Source organism: Aotus nancymaae, unplaced genomic scaffold, assembly GCF_030222135.1.
Source record: "Aotus nancymaae isolate 86718 unplaced genomic scaffold, 86718_ANA_hifiasm-v0.15.2.pri h1tg000025l, whole genome shotgun sequence".
Taxonomy (NCBI): Eukaryota; Metazoa; Chordata; class Mammalia; order Primates; family Aotidae; genus Aotus; species Aotus nancymaae.
In genome coordinates, this window is record NW_026988438.1 from 21,798,078 (window position 1) to 21,818,084 (window position 20,007).

Below are 20,007 nucleotides of genomic sequence, written 5' to 3' on the forward strand. Positions count from 1 at the left end.
AAATGGTAGGTATGATTAGTATCTCCATATAGACGAGAAAACTGAAGGACAGAAAGGTAATTTACTCAAGAGTATGCAGGTAGTAGTAAGTGTTATAACAAGGATTCAAATTCAGACAGCCTGATTATAGAGCTCATTCTCTTGACCACTAAACCCAACCCCAACCTGTATCTTTACTTCTCCCATAATTTTCTTCTCTTTTTATTTGTCTAGTTTTCTACATATATAATTACATCAACCCTAAACTTTTCTACACAACTGTAAAGCCTTCAATATGGGCAAATATATTAGGTAATATATTAATTCCAATATTTTCTTGGCTACATCCCTCCTGTGACCTTCCATCCTCCTGCTCACATCTCAACTAACTGCATCCTAGGCCTGTTGTGCAGCTGTAATCCTAGAATCCATGATCCTGGGAGTTCCCTCGGCTTCTCTCCTCATTGGAAACTGTTTCCTATATCTCACATTTTCTTGATCTTCTCCCTTTTATTTTGGTGCAGCTCAGTTTCCAATACCTTCCAAATAAAGAATGCATGATATTAATTTATTTTAAATCTTGCACATACATTTTCTGAGAACTCACTTTTGATTTATAGTTTGGATGTGTAAGTACAGAAATCCTGCAGAACTTATACAGCATTGTTCCACTGTCTCCTAGTATGGCTAATATGAAGTCTGATGCTATTCTGATTCTGGTCTTTTCATTGTGACCTGTTTTATCCTCTATGGAAGCCTTTGTGATCTTCTCTTTTATCTCCACCATTCTAAAACATCAAAATTGTATGTCTTCATGTGGGTCTTCTTTCATTCACTGTCCTAGGCATTCAATGGACCCTTTCAATCTAGAAATTCATGTCTTTCAGTTATGAAAAATTTTCTTAAAATATCTTTGAAAATTTCCTCTCTGTCCTTTCTCTAGTGTCTTTCTGGGACTCTTCCCAGTCAGATGTTTAGTCTCCTGATTCTCTAAATTTTTTTTTTCTTACTATCACTACCCTGGTGAATGATCCTCTTAAGTGTTTATCTTGTCACTCCTATTTTCCACTTCTTCATCTTTTGCCCTGTTCTCTGGGAGAACTTCCTTTTTTTTTAACTGTATTATTCAACCTTCTTCTGCTTTATTATTTTTCTACTATTTTTTCTAGGTGTTTCTCTCTGAATTTTTAAGTATGATTTTCTCATTTCATAAATTCAGTAATTACGTCTTTGAATACAGGCATACCTTGTTTTCTTGTGTTTTCTTTATTGTGCTTCACAGATACTGTGTTTTTGTTCTCGTTGTTGTTTTACAAATTGAAGGCCTGTAACAATGGGCCCCAGGCAACTCTATCAGTGTCATTTTTCCAAAAGCATATGCTCACTTTGTGTCTATGTCACATTTTGGTAATTCTCACAATAGTTAAAACTTTTCATTAATTTATCTGTTATAGTGATCTGTAATCTGTGATCTTTGATGTTACTATTATAATTGTTTGGGGGCACAATGAATCAAACCCAGATAAGACAGTGAACTTAATAAATGTTGTATGTGTTCTCACAGCTCAGCTGACTGGCCATTCCCCCATCTCTCTCCCTCTCCACAGGCATCCCTATCCCCTGAGACAAAACAATATGGAAATGAGGTTAATTAATAGCCCCACAATGGCTTCTAAGTGTCCAAGTAAAGGAAGAGCTGCATGTCTCTTACTTTAAATTAAAAGCTAGACACAATTAAGCTTAGTGAGGAAGGCATGTTGAAAGCCAAGATAAGTCAAAAACTAAACCTCTTTTGCCGAACAGTTAGCCAAGCTGTAAATGCAAAGGAAAAGTTCTTGAAGGGTAAAAGTGCTACTCTACTGAACACATGAATGATGAAAAAGCAAAACAGTCTTATTGCTGATATGAAGAAAGTTTCGGTGGTCTAGATAGAGGATCAAACTAGCCACACATTCCCTTAAGCCAAAACCTAATCGAGAATAAGGCCCTAAGTCTCTTTAACCATATGAAGGCTGATAGACATGAAGAAGCTGCAGAAGAAATGTTTTAAGCTAGCAGAGGCTGGTTTATGAGGTTTAAAGAAGGAAGCAGTCTCCACAATATAAAAGTACAATATAAAGCAGCAAGCGCTGATGGAGAAGCTGCCACACTTTATCTAAAAGATCTAAGTAAGACAATTGATGAAGGTGGCTACACTACACAACAGATTTTCAATGTAGACAAAACGGCCTTTTATTGGAAGAAGATGCCTCCTAGTCAGAGAAGAGAAGCCAATGCCTGGTTTCAAAGCTTCAAAAGAAAGGGTCAGATGCAGTGGCTCATGCCTGTAATTTCAGCACTTCAGGAGGCCAAGGCAAGAGGATGGCGTGAGCTCAGGAGTTTGAGACCAGCCTGGGCCACACAGCAGGACCCTGTCTCTACAAAAAATTCTAAAATTCTAAAAAGTTGCCAGGTATCGTAATGCATGCCTGTAGTCCAAGCTATTTGGCAAGCTAGGTGGATTGATCGCTTCAGTCCAGGAGGTCTAGGTTGCAGTGGGCAGTGATTGTGTCACCATACTCCAGTTGGGGCCACAAAGTGAGAGGGAGAGAGAAAAAGGCTGACTTTCTTGTTTAGGGCTAATGCAGCTGGTGACTTTAAGTTTAAGCCAATAATCACCATTCTGAGAATCCTAAGGCCCCTAAGAATTATCCTAAATTTACTCTGCCTGTGCGCTACAAATGCAACAACAAAGCCTGGATAACAGCCTATCTTTTGACAATGTGGTTTACTAAATATTTTCAGCCCATCATTAAGACCTATTGCTCAGGAAAAAATACTTCTTTCAAAATACTACTTTTCAATGATAACACACTTAGTCACCTAAGGGCTCTGATGGAGATGTACAAGGAGATTAATGTTGTTTTCATGCCTTGTAACACTATATATCCATTCTGCAGCCCATAATCAAGAAGTAATTTCAAATTCAGGTCTTATTATTTAAGAAATACATTTTGTAAGGCTATTGCTGCCATAGATAGTGATTCCTCTGATGGATCTTGGCAAAGTAAATTGAAAACCTTCACCATTCTAGATGCCATTAAGAACATCCATGATTCAAAAGAGGAAGTAAAAATATCAACATAAATATGAATTTGGAAGAAGTTGATTTTGACCATCATGGATGACTTAAGGTTAAAAACTTCAGTGGAGGGGGTCACTGCAGATGTGGTAGAAATAGCAAGATAACTAGAATTAGAAGTGTGGTCTGAAGATGTGACTGAATGCTACATTCTCATGATCAAACTTGAATAGATCAGGAGTCACTTTTTTGGTTTTTTTTTGAGACAGAGTCTTGCTCCGTTGCCCAGGCTGAAGTGCAGTGGCATAATCTTGGCTCACTGCAACCTCTGGCTCCTGGGTTCAAGCAATTCTCCTGCCTCAGCCTTCCAAGTAGATGGGACCACAGGTGCCTGCTACCACACCAGGCTAAGTTTTGTATTTTTAATAAAGACAGGGTTTCATCATGTTGGCAGGCTGGTCTTGAACTCCTGACCTCAAGTGATTCGACCTCCTCAGCCTTCCAAAGTGCTGGGATTACACACGTGAGCCACTGTGCCCAGCCAAGTCACTTCTTATGGACAAGCAAAAAAAGTGTATTTTTAAAGGCAGCATCTACTCCTGGTGAAAATGCTATGAATATTGTTGAAATAACAACAAAGATTTAGAATAATAAAAACTTAGCTGATAAAGTAGTGGCAGAGTTTGAGTGGATTAAGTCCAAATCTGAAAGAAGTTCTACAATGGTTAAATTGCTATCAAACAGCATCTCATGCTACAGAGAAATCTTTTATGAAAGTAATCAATGCAGCAAACTTAATTATTTTATTTTAAGAAATTGCCACAACTATCCCAACCTTCAACAACCACTACTCTAATCAATCAGCAGCCATCAACACTGAGGCAAGACCCACCAGTGGCAAAAAGATCATAATTTACTGAAGTCTAAAATGATCATTAGCACTTTTAGCAATAAAGTTTTTATTGCTAAATAAATTTTTTAATTAGGGTATATACATTTTTGTAGACATAATGCTATTGCACACTTAATGACTACAATATGGTGTAAACATAGTGTTGGGTTATTTTTAGGTTCCTGGGTGCATGTGTAGGTTTGTTACATGGATATATTGTATAATTCTGAGGTTTGGGCTTTTACTGAACCCCTCAGCCAAATAGTGAATATAGTACCCAATAAGTAGTTCTTCAACATTTGTCCCTATCCCTCTCTCCCCTTTTGGAGTCCCCAGTGTCTACTGTTTCCATCATTACGTCCATGTGTACCAAATGTTTAGCTCCCACTTATAAGTGAGAACATGCAGTATTTGTTTTTTGTTGTTGTTGTTTCTTTACCAGTTCACTTAGGACAATGGCCTTCAGCTGTATTCACATTGCTGCAAAAGACATGATTTCATTCTTTTTATGACTGTATAGTATTCTGTGGTGTAAATATGTCACATTTTTTAATCCAATCCACCATCAATCAGCACTTATGTTGAGTCCATGTTTTCGCTATTACGAGTAGTGCTTCATTGAACATATGAGTAGAGGTGTCTGAACATAACTTTTAGATCCACTGGGAAACCATAAAATTTATATGACTCGCTTTGTTGTGATATTTTCTGTACTGAGGTAGTCTGGAATTGAACCCTTGATCTCTCCAAGGTATGCCTGTATATTATTACAGGTTTGAGTTTTTAAAGATTTTCTTCTGTTCCCTAATTTTTCTTTGTTTCAACTGAATTCATTTGTTTCTCTGCTCTCTTTCTTTTTGGTTAGACAGCTGATCATCCTTGGCTCTCCACTGCTGTTGAGAATGAAGCACTAGAACATTCCTGGAAGTTCTGTGAAGAACAGCAGGGTTGTGGATGGGTGGGCGTCTCTAGAGGGAGGCAGAAATTTCACTGGAAGGCTTCCAAATGTCAGCCTCCATACATTCTTTACCATGGATTGATCACTTTGCCCAGGGAGGGAGCCTCTAATCTGTTGGTTGGATAGCATAAGCTTGATGTCAGTGTTGAGAGAGCAACCTGAGGATGGGAACTATGGCTCTCTGATTCAACATGTAAACACAGTACACCTCCTGTTTTCAGTATATCACTTGCCCTCAGCTGACTATTCCCCCCAATCCAAAGACGTGGGTTGTTTCTCCAGAAAGAGAACCTCCTACTTCTGCCAGGAGAGGAAGAAGCATATCCCTGCTTGCTGGAACTTAGCTAGGCTTCTAACTGCTACTTAGGAAAATTCAGACTCTATATGCAACACACTATATGTTCTATATTCCACTGATTAAAATTATCTTTCCGGCATTTTGATTTCCACATTATAAGCTTTATGCTTTTCAAGCCTGCTTTTTTTTTCTACCTACTGGAATTCCAATAGTTAGCTTTAACAGTACATGCCCTTCCAACTGCTGGTGAAAGGAAGGCCACCGAGATGAAAAGAAAACATCCTTTCTTTTACATCATCAGGAAAGCAAGTACTAATCTATGTCACAGAACAGTCTTTGTGAACATTATTTCCAACAATAGATCCTTTCCCATAATTCAGACATGAAAATGTGTTGTTATGTCTCATGAAGGTAAGTATAAATTCTAAAAAGTCTGTAATTCTATTTGTTTCACTAATAATCTGTTATCCTATTAAGAATATTTAAACAGACATTTCGGTTTGCTATAAAGCATAAATAACCATTAAACCAAAAGAGTTAAATTGGCACTTCTCTTTTCTTCCATATGTTTATAGATGTGAAACAAAATAAAACAAAACCAGGACTGTCAGGTTTCCCATTTTAAAACAAAGTTTTAGAGTCTAATGTCTTACAAAACTAAGATAGCTTTCTCTTCTCAGATCTATACCACCTCAGTTTTCTGAGGTATCTCATCACCTCTATTTCTAGAACTTTTCCCAAGTTCTATTTCTTGTTAAAATCAGAAGTCAGTTTTTTCCACTCTGGTAAGTCGGTTACCACTTGTCCATTCTTGTTATATCTTCCAGATTTTATTGATGTCTCTCATCTGTTTTATTCTTGTTAGTTTAATATACCTTCACTATCATTATAATGTAGCAAAGATATACGCAACAGTTCAATCTGCTATACCTAGCCAGAAATACGTGGGTCCTTTCTAAATGTTTATTTTTCTATCATGAGCACATAATCATTATGATGGAAAATTACTGGATTAAACCTAAGCCAGGGAAATTTAAGTAATGGGGGCACGAAACAGACACCAAAGAGTAGAAAATTATGTCTCACCATTATCTCAAGACTCCAGCAGTAAGTCCTTAAAAGGTGACCTTTCCACTCTCTCGCATTTCAGTCTATTCCATTAGCTGTCATTTCCTGACCTAGATTTCAATTCTAAGGGCCATTTCCAGCAAATATCAGCCAACTTACAATACTTTTGATGAGCAAGTAGTAATCACACCAAGTCAAACTATTTTGATTCCACTAAAATGCCTTTGTGTTTTCACAATACCAGAATGCTATACTAAATTATGGAATGGGTTTTTTTCCTTATTATAACAGAACTAAATAGTCAGATGAGAGTCATCATTTTAAAAACTGTCGTCTTGAGCTCTTCTTCTTCATTTATGACAATGATGCCTCAATTGTTCAAAACTTCATTAAATTTTCTCTTTTGGAATTACCTTCAGAGACAATGTATGTGACACACAAGAAAAACCAGTCTCATTATTTCCTAACCATATTTTTGTGATTAACAAATAATTAGGTTAATCACTTAAAATAGTGAAAAGATGATTCGGAAGAGCTGTCGGCTACTTCTAAAACTTAAATACAACTTATTAAGGTTATTCCATCATTAAAAAGATTCCTAAATGTGGCCAGGAGTGGTGGCTCATGCCTGTAATCCCAGCACTTTGGGAGGCTGCGACACAGCCAAGACAGGAGGATTATTTGAGCCCAGGAGTCCAAAACCAGCCTGGGCAACATAAATCCTGTCTTAATAAAAAAATTCAAAAATGTGCTATAGACTTTAAAAGCAAATCCTACCTGCCCCACCTCCAATCTAACATTGGTTTAGCAATAACGCTTTTATTGTAATAAAGGCAATGCCCTCGTAACAACTTTAAAGGGATAACTCACTTGGCTGTACAAGTTTTGAAAGGACTGTTAAAAATTCTCATTGCCCCATAATCACTCCTAAAACTGGCTTAAAGAAATAATAAATGGAAAAAAATACATTTTAAGACCTTGACACAATGACCTAACTTGAGTTAGTTTCTATATTTTAAGAGCTAATAATCATATCAAAACCGCAAACATAAAAGTTAAATATGCTTTGCTCTCCTATTCTGCCAGATTTTACAAAAGTGTTTCTAGGACAACCTTTTAGTAGTAAATTTTCTTGTGGAAAATTACTAAATTTTTTTGCAGCATCTGAAAACATGCAAAAGCATATAAGATGGAAAAGGACAAAATATCATATATATTATCAATTGTGAATGTCTATACACCAGACACAGAGGATTGATTATCTAAGGCCTTTGGATATGGCACTTCTTTTCACAATTATCTGATGAACCATTGTATTCCTCGATCTAAATTCAGCCAACAGCCCAGAAAAGGAAAAACAGTGTTTTCATTGCTGCTTTTCAGCCATAAATTTCAAATTATGTTTTTATAAAAGAGAAATCAATGCATAATGGTCAGGCTTCATGTTCAGCTACTGGGCAAGAGAAGAGATCCTGAAACAAAATAATCTCTATAGGAGCATCCAAGTGAAAAGAATCCAATATATATCTACATCACTGACATATTCTTCCCATGGCTCTCTCTACTGTTTGCTCTAATTTTAGATTCCAGTACATATTCTTCCCATGGCTCTCTCTACTGTTTGCTCTAATTTTAGATTCCAGTATTAAATGAATTAGGCATTTGTGGGGAATATTTTAATAAAAATTAAGCATTGTTCTTGCCTATGAAGAGGATGAAGAAGAAAGAACCTATAAATATTCTATGCAGATGCACCAAGAAGTCCAAAAGTATGAGTTAAGAGACTCCATAAATATTTTAAAAATTGCAATGAAATTAAACAGAAGCAGGAACTAGGTATTGCACAGGACTAACAGAATATGTCCCAAAATGCCTGAGAATAATCTGAGGTTTTTCTTTAGCGCAGATTCCTGGCCCACGAGTAATGGTATAACAGCTGTAAAAGCCTTCAGCGATGCAACCCAAAATAGCAAGTAAAACATCTGTCATAATAGGGGTTGGAGTCTAAGAAAACTTGGTTATCACACTTCAAGGAGAGATAACTAAAAGATGTCAAGATGGACATCAAAACACACACAAAAATCTATGTACAATTAAAAGAGCACATAAATAAATGAAAAGCATCATGAAAGATGTGTTGGGAGCCCCACTCCCTCAAGTAACTGGATTTCAGGTAGTGAAGTTGGCACTGGCATAACTTTCATGGAGTCTTACCCTCCCTATGGAGAACTGAGTTATCTTTGGACCGTGGTCCACATTTCTCAACTAGGTGCAGTTAATATTTTTAAAGTTTGTAAACAGTGAGGATTTCCTCTTTTCTTTTCCTCTCTGCCCTAGATCTATGTGAATAGAGATTATGAGAATCTGTCTGCTCTACAGACCCAAATCGTTCCTAAATATCAATGTCTATACTGTAAAAAAGGAAACAGGTACGGGAGCACTAAAAGCATCACTTGGCCTTCACATTCAAGGTCCAATGCTTTTCAAAGATTCACCAGTTAAAAAAAAAAAAAATTGGGGATTTTTTTTTTTTTTCAAATGGAGTTCTAGTTCTGTCACCCAGGCTGATCTCTAAATCCTGACCTCAAGAAACCCTGTCACCTTGGCCTCTTGAAATGCTAGGATTACAAACATGAGCCACTACATCCAGCCAGAAACAGGGATTCTTTGCTTTCAACTTCCTTGTCTCTCAGTGTTTCCAAACTTGGGCAGGTCTAGGGAGCAAGGTCCTGAGAACAAAGGATAGTTGAGCAAGAAGAAAACTGGGAAGAAACAAAAGATATATATATCTCTGATATTTGTCGAGTTTGAAGAAACAGCAGCATGCTCTATTATAAAAACCCTGTACAGGCCGGGCGCGGTGGCTCAAGCCTGTAATCCCAGCACTTTGGGAGGCCGAGACGGGTGGATCACGAGGTCAAGAGATCGAGACCGTTCTGGTCAACATGGTGAAACCCCGTCTCTACTAATACAAAAAATTAGCTGGGCATGGTGGCGCGTGCCTGTAATCCCAGCTACTCAGGAGGCTGAGGCAGGAGAATTGCCTGAACCCAGGAGGCGGAGGTTGCGGTGAGCCGTGATCGCGCCATTGCACTCCAGCCTGGGTAACGAGCGAAACTTCGCCTCAAAAAAAAAAAAAAATAAAAAAAAATAAAAACCCTGTACATTAAGAACTGTAATGCTGGGATACTGATTTGAACCCGGAGAAAAAAGAGTCACAGGCAAGTAAAAACTACTAACTTTAGTTCTTTTTCTTAAAGAAATTTAAAACAAGAAATTGCTGAATTTTGAATTTAAAACATTAAAATTTAAAACTCCACTTTTCACTAATAAAGTAAATATATTAAATGTTCACTAAGGAAGGTCATTCCTAATTCTAAAATTCTGACATGGATTTAAGTTATCCAAAAAAACATTTACTGAGCCTCTACTACATGTTGATATAGGAAAGGTGTTTGGACAAAGAGATGAAAATGGCATCAGCTGAAAGAATATACAAAGAACTCATGAACACAATTCACAGTGATGAGCATCCTAACAGAAGTGTGCAGGAGAAACTGGCCGTGTATGCAGAGGAAATCTCACACACACGCAGAGGAGGACACCTAATCAGGCCTGGAAAGTTCTAAGGGAGGGAAACAGAATGGTGATTATGGAGCAAAGATGTTTCCAAGATGAATGTATGATAGACCTGAGTCTTGAAGGAAAAGAGACTGGAGGGAGGGAGGGAGCTGTGGTGGGACAGGCACATGATAGGCAGAGCTTTTTAACAATATAATAACAACAGAAAAATTCAGAGAAGCATGGGAGAACATCGCCTGAGCATCCCACAGGGAAGTCAAAAACAGCTAGAGCAACGTTGCATGCGATGGAAACAGGGTGTGAGAAAGACACTTTCATATGTTTCTGGTGAGAATATAAATTATGTATTCCCTATGACTCAGCAATTTCATTTCTGGAATTTATCCTAGATATAATCCCACAAGTTAAAAAATATATGTGTACATGACATCACAGCACCATTTGTTTTTTGTTTTTGAGACAGAGTCTCGCTCTGTAACTCAGGCTGGAGTGCAGTGGTGCAATCTCAGCTCACCACAACCTCAGCTTCCCAGATTCAAGTGATTCTCCTGCCTTAGCCTCCTGAATAGCTGGGATTATAGGCACACGTCACCACGCCCAGCTAATTTTTTGCATTTTTAGTAGAGACAGGGTTTCTCCATGTTGGTGAGGTTGGTCTTGAACTCCCGATCTCAGGTGATCCACCCGCCTTGGCCTCCCAAAGTGCTGGGATTACAGGCATGAGACACCGTACCCAGCCCACACCATCCGTAAAAATAAAAAACTGTGAACAAACTAAATGAGCCTCAACAAAGGAATATTTAGTAAATTATGATAAATCCATCAAATGGTATACACTATACAGCCCTTAAAAAGAATGAAGCATTTCTATATGTATTGATACGGAATTCTCTCTAAGACATTTTGCTAAGTGAGGAGTAAGGATATCTTTTTTACTTAGTTACTTTTCTTTTCTTTTTTTGAGTTATCCTGAAATCGCTAAGAATGCCTCTGAGCATTTCCTCTTCTCTTTAACTCTTTTAATTATTTTTTTTTCTATTTTTTTTAAGAGAGAGAATTTTGTCTGTTCTCCTGGCTGGAGTGCAATGGTGCAATCACGGCTCACAGCAGCATCAAACTCCCAGGCTCAAGTGACCCTCCCACCTCAGCCTCTCAAGTAGCTGGGACTACAAGTATGCATACTAAGATACCCAGCTAAATTTTTTTTTTTTTTTTTTAGTGGAGAGGGGGGTCTTGCTATGTTGCCCAAGCTGGTCTCTAACTCTTGGCTTTTGCTAATAGATATCACAAGGATGTACTTAATATGCCAACATCTGCGTACAAAAAATACACTTATGTGTGCGTCTGTGTTTGTGGAAGATCCTACTAAATAATAAAGGAAATTTGAATGTATCTGAATGTATTATAAACTCATATAATTTAAGGAAATTGTTAACAATTAAAATAATTAGTATATTCAATGTTCAGAATATAGTTCATGATCATAACAAAAATCATTTTTTAATAAAAGACAAAAAAATCCAAAACATGCCTGCATGCTCAATTTTTAGAAATATGTAAAAATTTAGAAGCCACTTGACTCCATGAACTTTGTGTCTTATTAACAATATAAGAAAACACAAAAACCAAATCGCAATGTATCACTGAGAGCCACAATAAATGGAACTAACAGTGGACACATAGACTCCATGAAAAGAAATGATCTTGGTGAATCAGAACACTCAAATCAGGATTCTGGAAGACTTAATTGCTGGAAGATAGATGAAATGTTCATGGTTTGTAAAGGGGCATAGAGGAACATTTCAAATGAAAAGAATAACAACAGCAGAGCTATGGCAGGAAAAAAAGTACAAGTGATTCCAGAAGTAGAGAAAAGATAAGCCTGCCTGAGGGTTCAAGTTGAGGAAATAATACCACCAGCTAGCTAGCATTTATGGTGTACCTACTGTGTGCCAGGAACTGTACTAGGTATTTTAAATGCATCCATAGATCATAGAAATAAACAGCTAATTGGGAAGGTAGTTATAAATATGACCTTATTTGGCAGGCTAGGAAATAGATGCCTGAGAAGTCAAATGGCAAGCCCAATGAGGTACCCAAGTGGCCAATGAAAGTAACAAAAGTTCCACAGCTGGTGAATGATTACACCAAGAGGCACTCCCAGGTAGGTCTAATTCCTGAGTCTGCTGTCTGAACAACCACATTCTACTATTAATGCGAAGGGGTAAAACTAAGTTGCCAATGATTTTATATTGAATCAACAAGGTGGCCAGTGCACATGAAAGAACGATTCAAGATGAAAGTCCTGTAAAAATTAACCTAACATAATAGTGTTGGAAAACTGGATATTCACATGCAAAAGAATAAAATCAGACTCTTAAATCATAACATATACAAAAAACAACTCAAAATGAGTTAAAGACTTAAACATAGACCTGAAGCTATAAAACTTTTAAAAGAAAACATATGATAAAAGCCTCCTGATATCGGTTTGGGCAATGATTTTTTTTGGCTATAACCCCAAAAACACAAGCAACAAAAGCAAAAGTAACAAATAGCATAATACCAAACTACAAAGCTTCTGCACTGGAACAATCAACCGAGTGAAGAGACAACCTACAAAATGGGAGGAAATATTTCTGAAACAAACCTCTGATAAAGGGTTAATATCCAAAATACATGAGGAATTCAAAAAACTCAATAGCAAGAAAACAAATAACATAATGCAAAAATCAGGCAGAGGACCTGAACAGATATTTTTCCAAAGAAGATATACAAATGGCCAAACAGGTAAGTGAAAAAATGCTCAACATTATTAATAATCAGAGAAATGCAAAGTGAAACTACAATGAGATATCACCTCACACAAGTTAGAATGATTTCTATCAAAAAATAAGAAAAAGATAGCAAGTGCTGGTGAGGAGGTAGAGAAAAAAATAAAACCCTCGCACACTGTTGATGGGAATATAAATTAGTACAGCCATTAGGAAAAACAATCTGGAGGCTTCTCCAAGAATTAAAAATAGAACTATGATATGATCCAGCACTCCCACTTCTGGGTATGCATCCAAAGAAAATGAAATCAGTATGTCGAAGAGATATCTGCGCTCCCATGTTTATTATAGCACTATTCGCAATACCTAAGATATGAGATCAAACTAAGTATCCATGGATGAATGAATGGATACAGAAAACGTATATATATACACACACACACATACATACATACATACACACATATATACACACACATACAACAGACTACTACCCAGCCTTAAAATGAAGAAAATCCTGTCATTTGCAACAACATGAATGAACCTGGAGGACATTGTAAGTGGAATAAGCCAGGCACAGTAAGACAAATACTACATGATCTCATTTACATGTTAAATCTAAAAAAGTTGAACTCACAAAAGAGAAAGTACAATGATGGTGCCAGGCACCGGGGGAAGTGAGGAGTGTGTACAAAGAGACACGAGTTAAAAGGTACAAACGTCCAATTAGACTGTAGCAGTAAGTTCTGGAGATCTATTACAGTGTGGTGACTATGATTAGTAATGTATTATATACTTGAAAATGGTGAAATGTTCTCACCATAAAAACATGAAAAGTATGTCAGGTAACAGATATAGTAATTCACCTGATGCAATCATTTCACAATATGTACATACATCAAATCATCATGCATACCATAAATACACACAATTTTTTTCAATGATATCTTAATAAAACTGGATGGGAAACTGACAGTAAAAATATAATAACCTAACTGCAAGAGGTAGAAAAGATTAACAAAGGAGATTCATAATTAAAATGTCTCCATTAGGCCAGGCCCGGTGGCTCTGAGGCCAAGGTGGGTGGATTGCCTGAGGTCAGGAGTTTGAGACCAGCCTGGCCAACATGGTGAAATCCGGTCTCTACTAAAAATACAAAAATCAGTCAGGTGTGGTGGCAAATGCTTGTAATCCCAGCTACTCCAGAGGCTGAGACAGGAGAATTGCTTGAACCTGGGAGGCAAAGGTTGTAGTGAGCCAAGATTACACCATTGCACTCCAGCCTGGGCAACAAGAGCAAGACTTTGTCTCAAAAAAAAAGAGTCTCCATTATACGTCTAAAAAAAAAAAAATGTCGGCCGGGCGCGGTGGCTCAAGCCTGTAATCCCAGCACTTTGGGAGGCCGAGGCGGGTGGATCACGAGGTCAAGAGATCGAGACCATCCTGGTCAACATGGTGAAACCCCGTCTCTACTAATACAAAAAATTAGCTGGGCACGGTGGCGCGTGTCTGTAATCCCAGCTACTCAGGAGGCTGAGGCAGGAGAATTGCCTGAACCCAGGAGGCGGAGGTTGCGGTGAGCCGGGATCGCGCCATTGCACTCCAGCCTGGGTAACAAGAGTGAAACTCCGTCTCAAAAAAAAAAAAAAAAAAAAAAAAAAAAAAAAATGTCTCCATTATATGAGTTTAATAAATTTCTTCAAATCAGAGGAGATTTTAGTGGAAAATTCCATATATACATCCATCTGTGTGTTATCATTATGGAACCATATAACTGAGCAAATAACACAGCATTTCCTGAGCACTCTAAAAACAGCATCATCATAATCACAGGTGATGTAAAGCAGAATCTATTATCCAAAAGGGAAGAGTAACTTTTAAGTTAATTTTAAATTACTTTCTTCAAATAACTGAATTATCAATAGCTTAGCTAAGAATGAAACTGCAATGTAATATTTGAGAGTAGTCAAGGGCAATTATTTGACAATTTTGAAAACCATTTTAAATATCTACTTTTTAATAAGTGACATATTGTTTAGCTTCCCTATTTTAATTTCAAAAAGAAGTACTTCTCTTTGGATGTAATGTATGCCATATTGTAGCAGTGAGAAGAATAGTTGATTTGATTTATATAATACACATTTATAAAAACAGATGAAAAGAAGTATCTTTGATGCTAAGGATGGAAATTATTTTCCCTGGAATCCCTTGTACTTTTAAATGGTATGCACACTGATTAAAAACTCTCCACAATTTCCATCAACATATGGACCTGTGTGGATTTGCACGGATGTATCTGAAATAAATAATAAAAATGCTCTTCTTATTTTGTCTATACCTTTACTCAGCTTTTTCACTGATTCAAATAGAAAATAAATGTAAATTTTTAAGTATATATTTTCTTCTTCTTTTTTTTTTTTTTAAAGAGATGGAGTCTTACTATCCCGGCTTGCCCACGCTGGAGGGCACTCCGCAATCATAATATACTAGAACCTCTAACTCCTGGGCTCAAGCAATCATCCTGCTTCAGCCTCCCAACTAGCTGAGACTACATGTGTGTGCCACCAAGACTGGCTAGTGCACATTTTCTATAATGAAGAATGGCATAAACCTTACCCTGAAAAGTAGAATATTCTTTATCCATATGTTCATTTATCTGCACTAATTTATACACTTAATAAAATAATAAACAGAATCATTCTTACTTTTTCCAACAGTCACTTGCCTGAGATCTATGTTTCAGAGAAGAAATGGCAATATTGTTTGAAGCTGCAGATTTGAAACGGGCAGTTAGCATCAAACCCCCAAAGAACAAACAGGTAAGCTAACTGAAAAATGACCATTGTGCAAGGAAGTGTGTGTCATCCACATTCTTGCTACCAGAAGCAACATTTTTTTTTCTACAGCTATGGTATATTTCTTTCCTTAGAAGGCATTAATATATTCAAATTTTGATCTGATATGCCAAGGAAATAGGAAGAAATATCAACGAATGAACAAGACAATCGGGATGCCTTGAGATTAGGTTAGAAGCACATTAAGTCACACTCAAGAATAAGATATTATATTGTGGATTCCTACCTATCATCAAGTCTCCCTTAATCAAGTGCAAAATGTCAGCCTGACCTGAACAAGTTCAGGAAAGACTTTTGAATTGGAGGATGAATACAATTACTAACTGAGCCATAAATGTATTGTTTTCCCTAAATGAAGAGAAATGCTAAATCAATGGAGAGAAATGAAGACTGAATGTGTACGTGGGCTACAGCAAAAATATTAATTTCCAATTTCATTTCAAACTTCTTCAAATCAAGTATAAAGCTACAGGCCCTAAACCAGATTAATCTATTAATACACATACAAAAGATTGCTCTACATAATGGTCTTGATAGCTATAAGAAGCTCCAAATTAAACAAGCAAACAAAAGTTAATTCTTTCAGTGTCAGTATTTAGTTTCATATCAGCTAAATACCAGATCAACATAATCCACCAATTTGAAAATGAAACCAAAGTTCACTTCTTCCTTTTTTGATCCCTACAAGATGCTCTAGCTAACACACCATATTTGGAAAAATTATATAAATTTTTAAATCCTGGGTAAAATGGAACTAAACTTGAATCTTTCTTATGACCTACTAAATAAACAACCAGAAACTGACAATACACTCTGATGTATTTAAAATTAATGAAAAACAGTGAGAAAACCCTCCCCTGAAGATGAACTTTCTTCTTAGATTGGAGAAATGATTTAGACAGTAGAGCAAAATACAAAATAGATATGACTCAAAGAAAAGCTCTATTACCAATTTTAGCAATACCAGCAGAAAACAATTAACAACAAATCTCTATATTTAGGGAGAAACAGGTGCTATTTATAAATACATTTTAAGAAACCAGAGCAAAACACTATTCTCTCTATTCAAATAAGAAATCTACATTTTTATTTCATTTCTCAACAGATTTGTTTCTAAGAAAAATCTCATTTCAAAATGTGGCTTGGCTCACACACATACACACAAAGGCAACTTAAAATAAAAGGAATGCTATTCCTCCAAAGGTCAGAGGATGAAATAGGATGAAAGCCATAATTTGATTATTCACCAGAAGCAATTATCCTTATCTGGGAAGACAGAGGAAGGCAGTCACTTTACATTACACTTTACCGGGGCTAGGGAAAAAAGAATGTTAAATTGTCCAGAATTTTATAGCAAAGGATAAGGGCAAAAGTACTGGCATGTATCTTTCATTATAAATTTCACATTCAAATATGGTTGAGTTGTGGGAAATAGTTACAAAGAAGTAACAAAGACAGATTTTTTTTTTTTTTTTTTTTTTTTTTTTTACTAGGCAAAGAACTTTATTAACCTTGGTTTCAAACTTGATTCCCAGGCTTCTTCGCCTTAATTAGCTGCAAAGAATGAATTGTGTATAAGCAAAAAACTGAAAAGAGCTACCTTATCCAAGGGGCTTGGGCTTAAAAATATTAGAGATGTAGATTTTATCAGATCTATAAACAAAAATTTCTTAAAAAGCAGTCATAATATAAAATAGCAGCTCCCAGTAACTTCTTCAAGTTTTAATCTTCAGAAGTTGACTCAATTCAGTTTGCCTCATTCTTGGAAGCCTCATCAAAATTCTCCACTAGATCTGGAACTTCATCATCCTCCGCCTCTCCAGTAGCAAGTGGTGCTTTTCCGTCCACAGAGTGTTTGGGCAGAGCTTCAGCCAGTCTCCTTAAACTAGTCAGACTGTCTGCCCCAAGCTGGTTTCAGATGCTGGGTAGCATTTCTGTCAGCTGCTTTGTCTCAGCATGGCCTGTAATGGTGAAAGCGTTCGCTGCCAGAGATGCCTGAACTTTAGGGTTGTTAAAGTGGATCACTGTTCCTTGGTTTGTAAACACATTCACCTCTTCAATACCAGAGATATTGTTTACCCCTAACTTCTTTAAGGAGAACTGAAGTTTTTTATCATCTGCTGTGGCTGTTCTATGAACCACCTTCTTCTTTCTGCGAGCAGTCCCTTTCCCACCAATGTGCACTTGTGCCTGCAGTTTGGTGAGTTTTTCCTGGTTCATGATTGTTTCTTTCATCTTGTCGGAGCAGATAAGGGGTCGCGCAGGGGACTAGGGTTGGTGCTCAGGGGGTCTCAGGTGGACCAGCTGAGATTAGGCGCACACCCAAAGACAGATTTAAGATAAAATAAGTGTATAGATCTAGATGGGTATATATTAAAACATTTTGTAGGTAGGCTTTATATATATAAATATATATATATGGATGTATAATTATTATAGCTTTCCACAAACATGCACATACTGATGTAAAACTCCAAGCTGGAGTTCCACTGGCACCACCTATGTTAGAATAACTATTTTAACTTACACACATAATTAATGATGGCACTCACTACCATTCTTGCTTCCGTCTGTCCTGTGATAAAGAATTCTAAGATAGCCGCCAAGATTTCCACCCCAAGGTGTATATACCTTGCATAGTTCTTTCCCCTTGGATGTTGGTAGGACTGTGAATATGATGGGTTACCATCCACATAATGTTACATTATATGGCAAAAGGGTTTTCACAGATGTAATTAAGGTCCTATACCAGCTACGTTTGAGTTAATGAAAAGGGGGATAAGTTTGAGTGGCCTGATTCAATGTTGTGAACCTTTAATTGGGTCAGAAGCCATAGCTAAAGTTCTCCTGCTAGGCTGGAAAAAGCAATTGCCATATTATAAACTGCCTATAGAAGGGGCCATGGGACAAGATTTGAGAGTGACTCTTTGAGGCTGAGAGAGGTTTCAATCCAACTGTTATCAAGAAAACAGGGACCTTAGTCATTGAGCCACAAGGAATGCTGAATTCTGCCAACAACCTTGAATGAGTTTGAGAAAACTCCCAAACCTCAGACATGACCATCTCCCAGCCAACACCTTTATTTGACCCTGAGCAGAAACCCAGATCATCTGAAAAAAAATCCTGACCCACATAGGGTGTGAGATAATAAAGTTGTGTTATTTTAAGCCACAAAGTTTGTGGTAATTTGTTACACAGCAATAGAAAAACAAAAAAAAACCCTAAGTAAAATTTTAATTTTCTCTTTACCACATCATCTGCAACAGATATTTAATAAACTTGGATGATAGGGAAAGTAATAGAACCACTTAAAGATGTGTGAAAATCCAGAAGACTTGATGGTGGTAGGGAATAACCTGACGAGTTTAACAATGGATGTGTTGGCTAGGCTCAGTGGCTCACATCTGTAATCCCAGCACTTTGGGAGGCTGAGGCGGGTGGATCACCTAAGGTCAGGAGTTCAAGACCAGCCTGGCCAACATGGTGAAACCTCGTCTCTACTAAAAATACAAAAAGTAGCTGGGCATGGTGGCAGGTGTCTGTAATCCCAGCTACTTGGGAGGCTGAGGGCAGGAGAATAGCCTGAACCCAAGAGGTGGAAGTTGCAGTCAGCCAAGATCGTACCACTGCACTCCAGCCTGGAAGACAGAGCAAGACTCCATCTCAAAAAATAAAAATTAAAAAAAAAAAACAATACACATGTTGATCTTGAAGTGATAACAGAAATACTGGCCCTTTGAGAAGGATGCGGTGTTGGGAGAACACTCATGAAAGAGGTCAGGCTTGCAAATATCTACAGAAATAGGGTTGAGTTGTGATGATGAGTGGGAGAGTGAAAAGGACATTGACTCAGGCTTGGATATGTCCACATTTAGAGAAGGAAGATGTGCTAAAAATAAGTTGGAGAAAAGGAATAAAGAATTACTATTAAGAGTTTTGAGGACGAGAGAATCAATCTTTCAAGCACCCACAGAGAAGCCAAGGACAAAGAACGGTCATTAAGTTTGAAGCCTAGTTTGTTACTGGTATCGTGGCAATAGCATATTCAATAGAATAACACAGATAGAAGCAAGACAGTGAGAAAAAGAAAAGTGGCTCGTTCTTTCTTTCTTTCTTTTTTAGATAGGTAATAAATGCCAAACTGTAATCACCACTGGTCATATTAAACACAGACACACAGACATATACACACATGCAAACATGAATGAAAAACTTTCAACTATATATATATAGTATCTGTCCCTGTCTTTGCAATCCTGATTAATTGCAAAGATATAAAAACAAAGTCAAGTTCAGATTATAGCCCCCATACATGAAATTGTTTTCTAATGTAAAACTCCTTCTCATAAACTTGATGATTATGACCACCATTCTTTACAGGTCCATAGGCTTAGAAAAATCTGGAGCTCTTCAGTTGGATTAAGAAAAGTATTACGAGACTGAGGCAGGAGGACTACTTGAGCCCAGAAGTCTGAGACCGGCCTGGGCAACATAGTGAAACCCGATCTCTACCAAAAACTAAAAAATTAGCCAGGTATGG

At 37.2% G+C, this 20,007-nt stretch overlaps 1 protein-coding gene and 1 pseudogene across 14 annotated transcripts in view; both read right to left on the reverse strand.

Annotated features, from left to right (window-relative positions):
- The window catches only part of ADAM22 (ADAM metallopeptidase domain 22), a 261,243-nt gene that overhangs the window by 147,582 nt on the left and 93,654 nt on the right, over window positions 1-20,007 (reverse strand). The gene's annotated exons all lie outside the window — the stretch shown is intronic.
- LOC135276498 (transcription factor BTF3-like) lies at window positions 16,937-17,702 on the reverse strand (annotated as a pseudogene).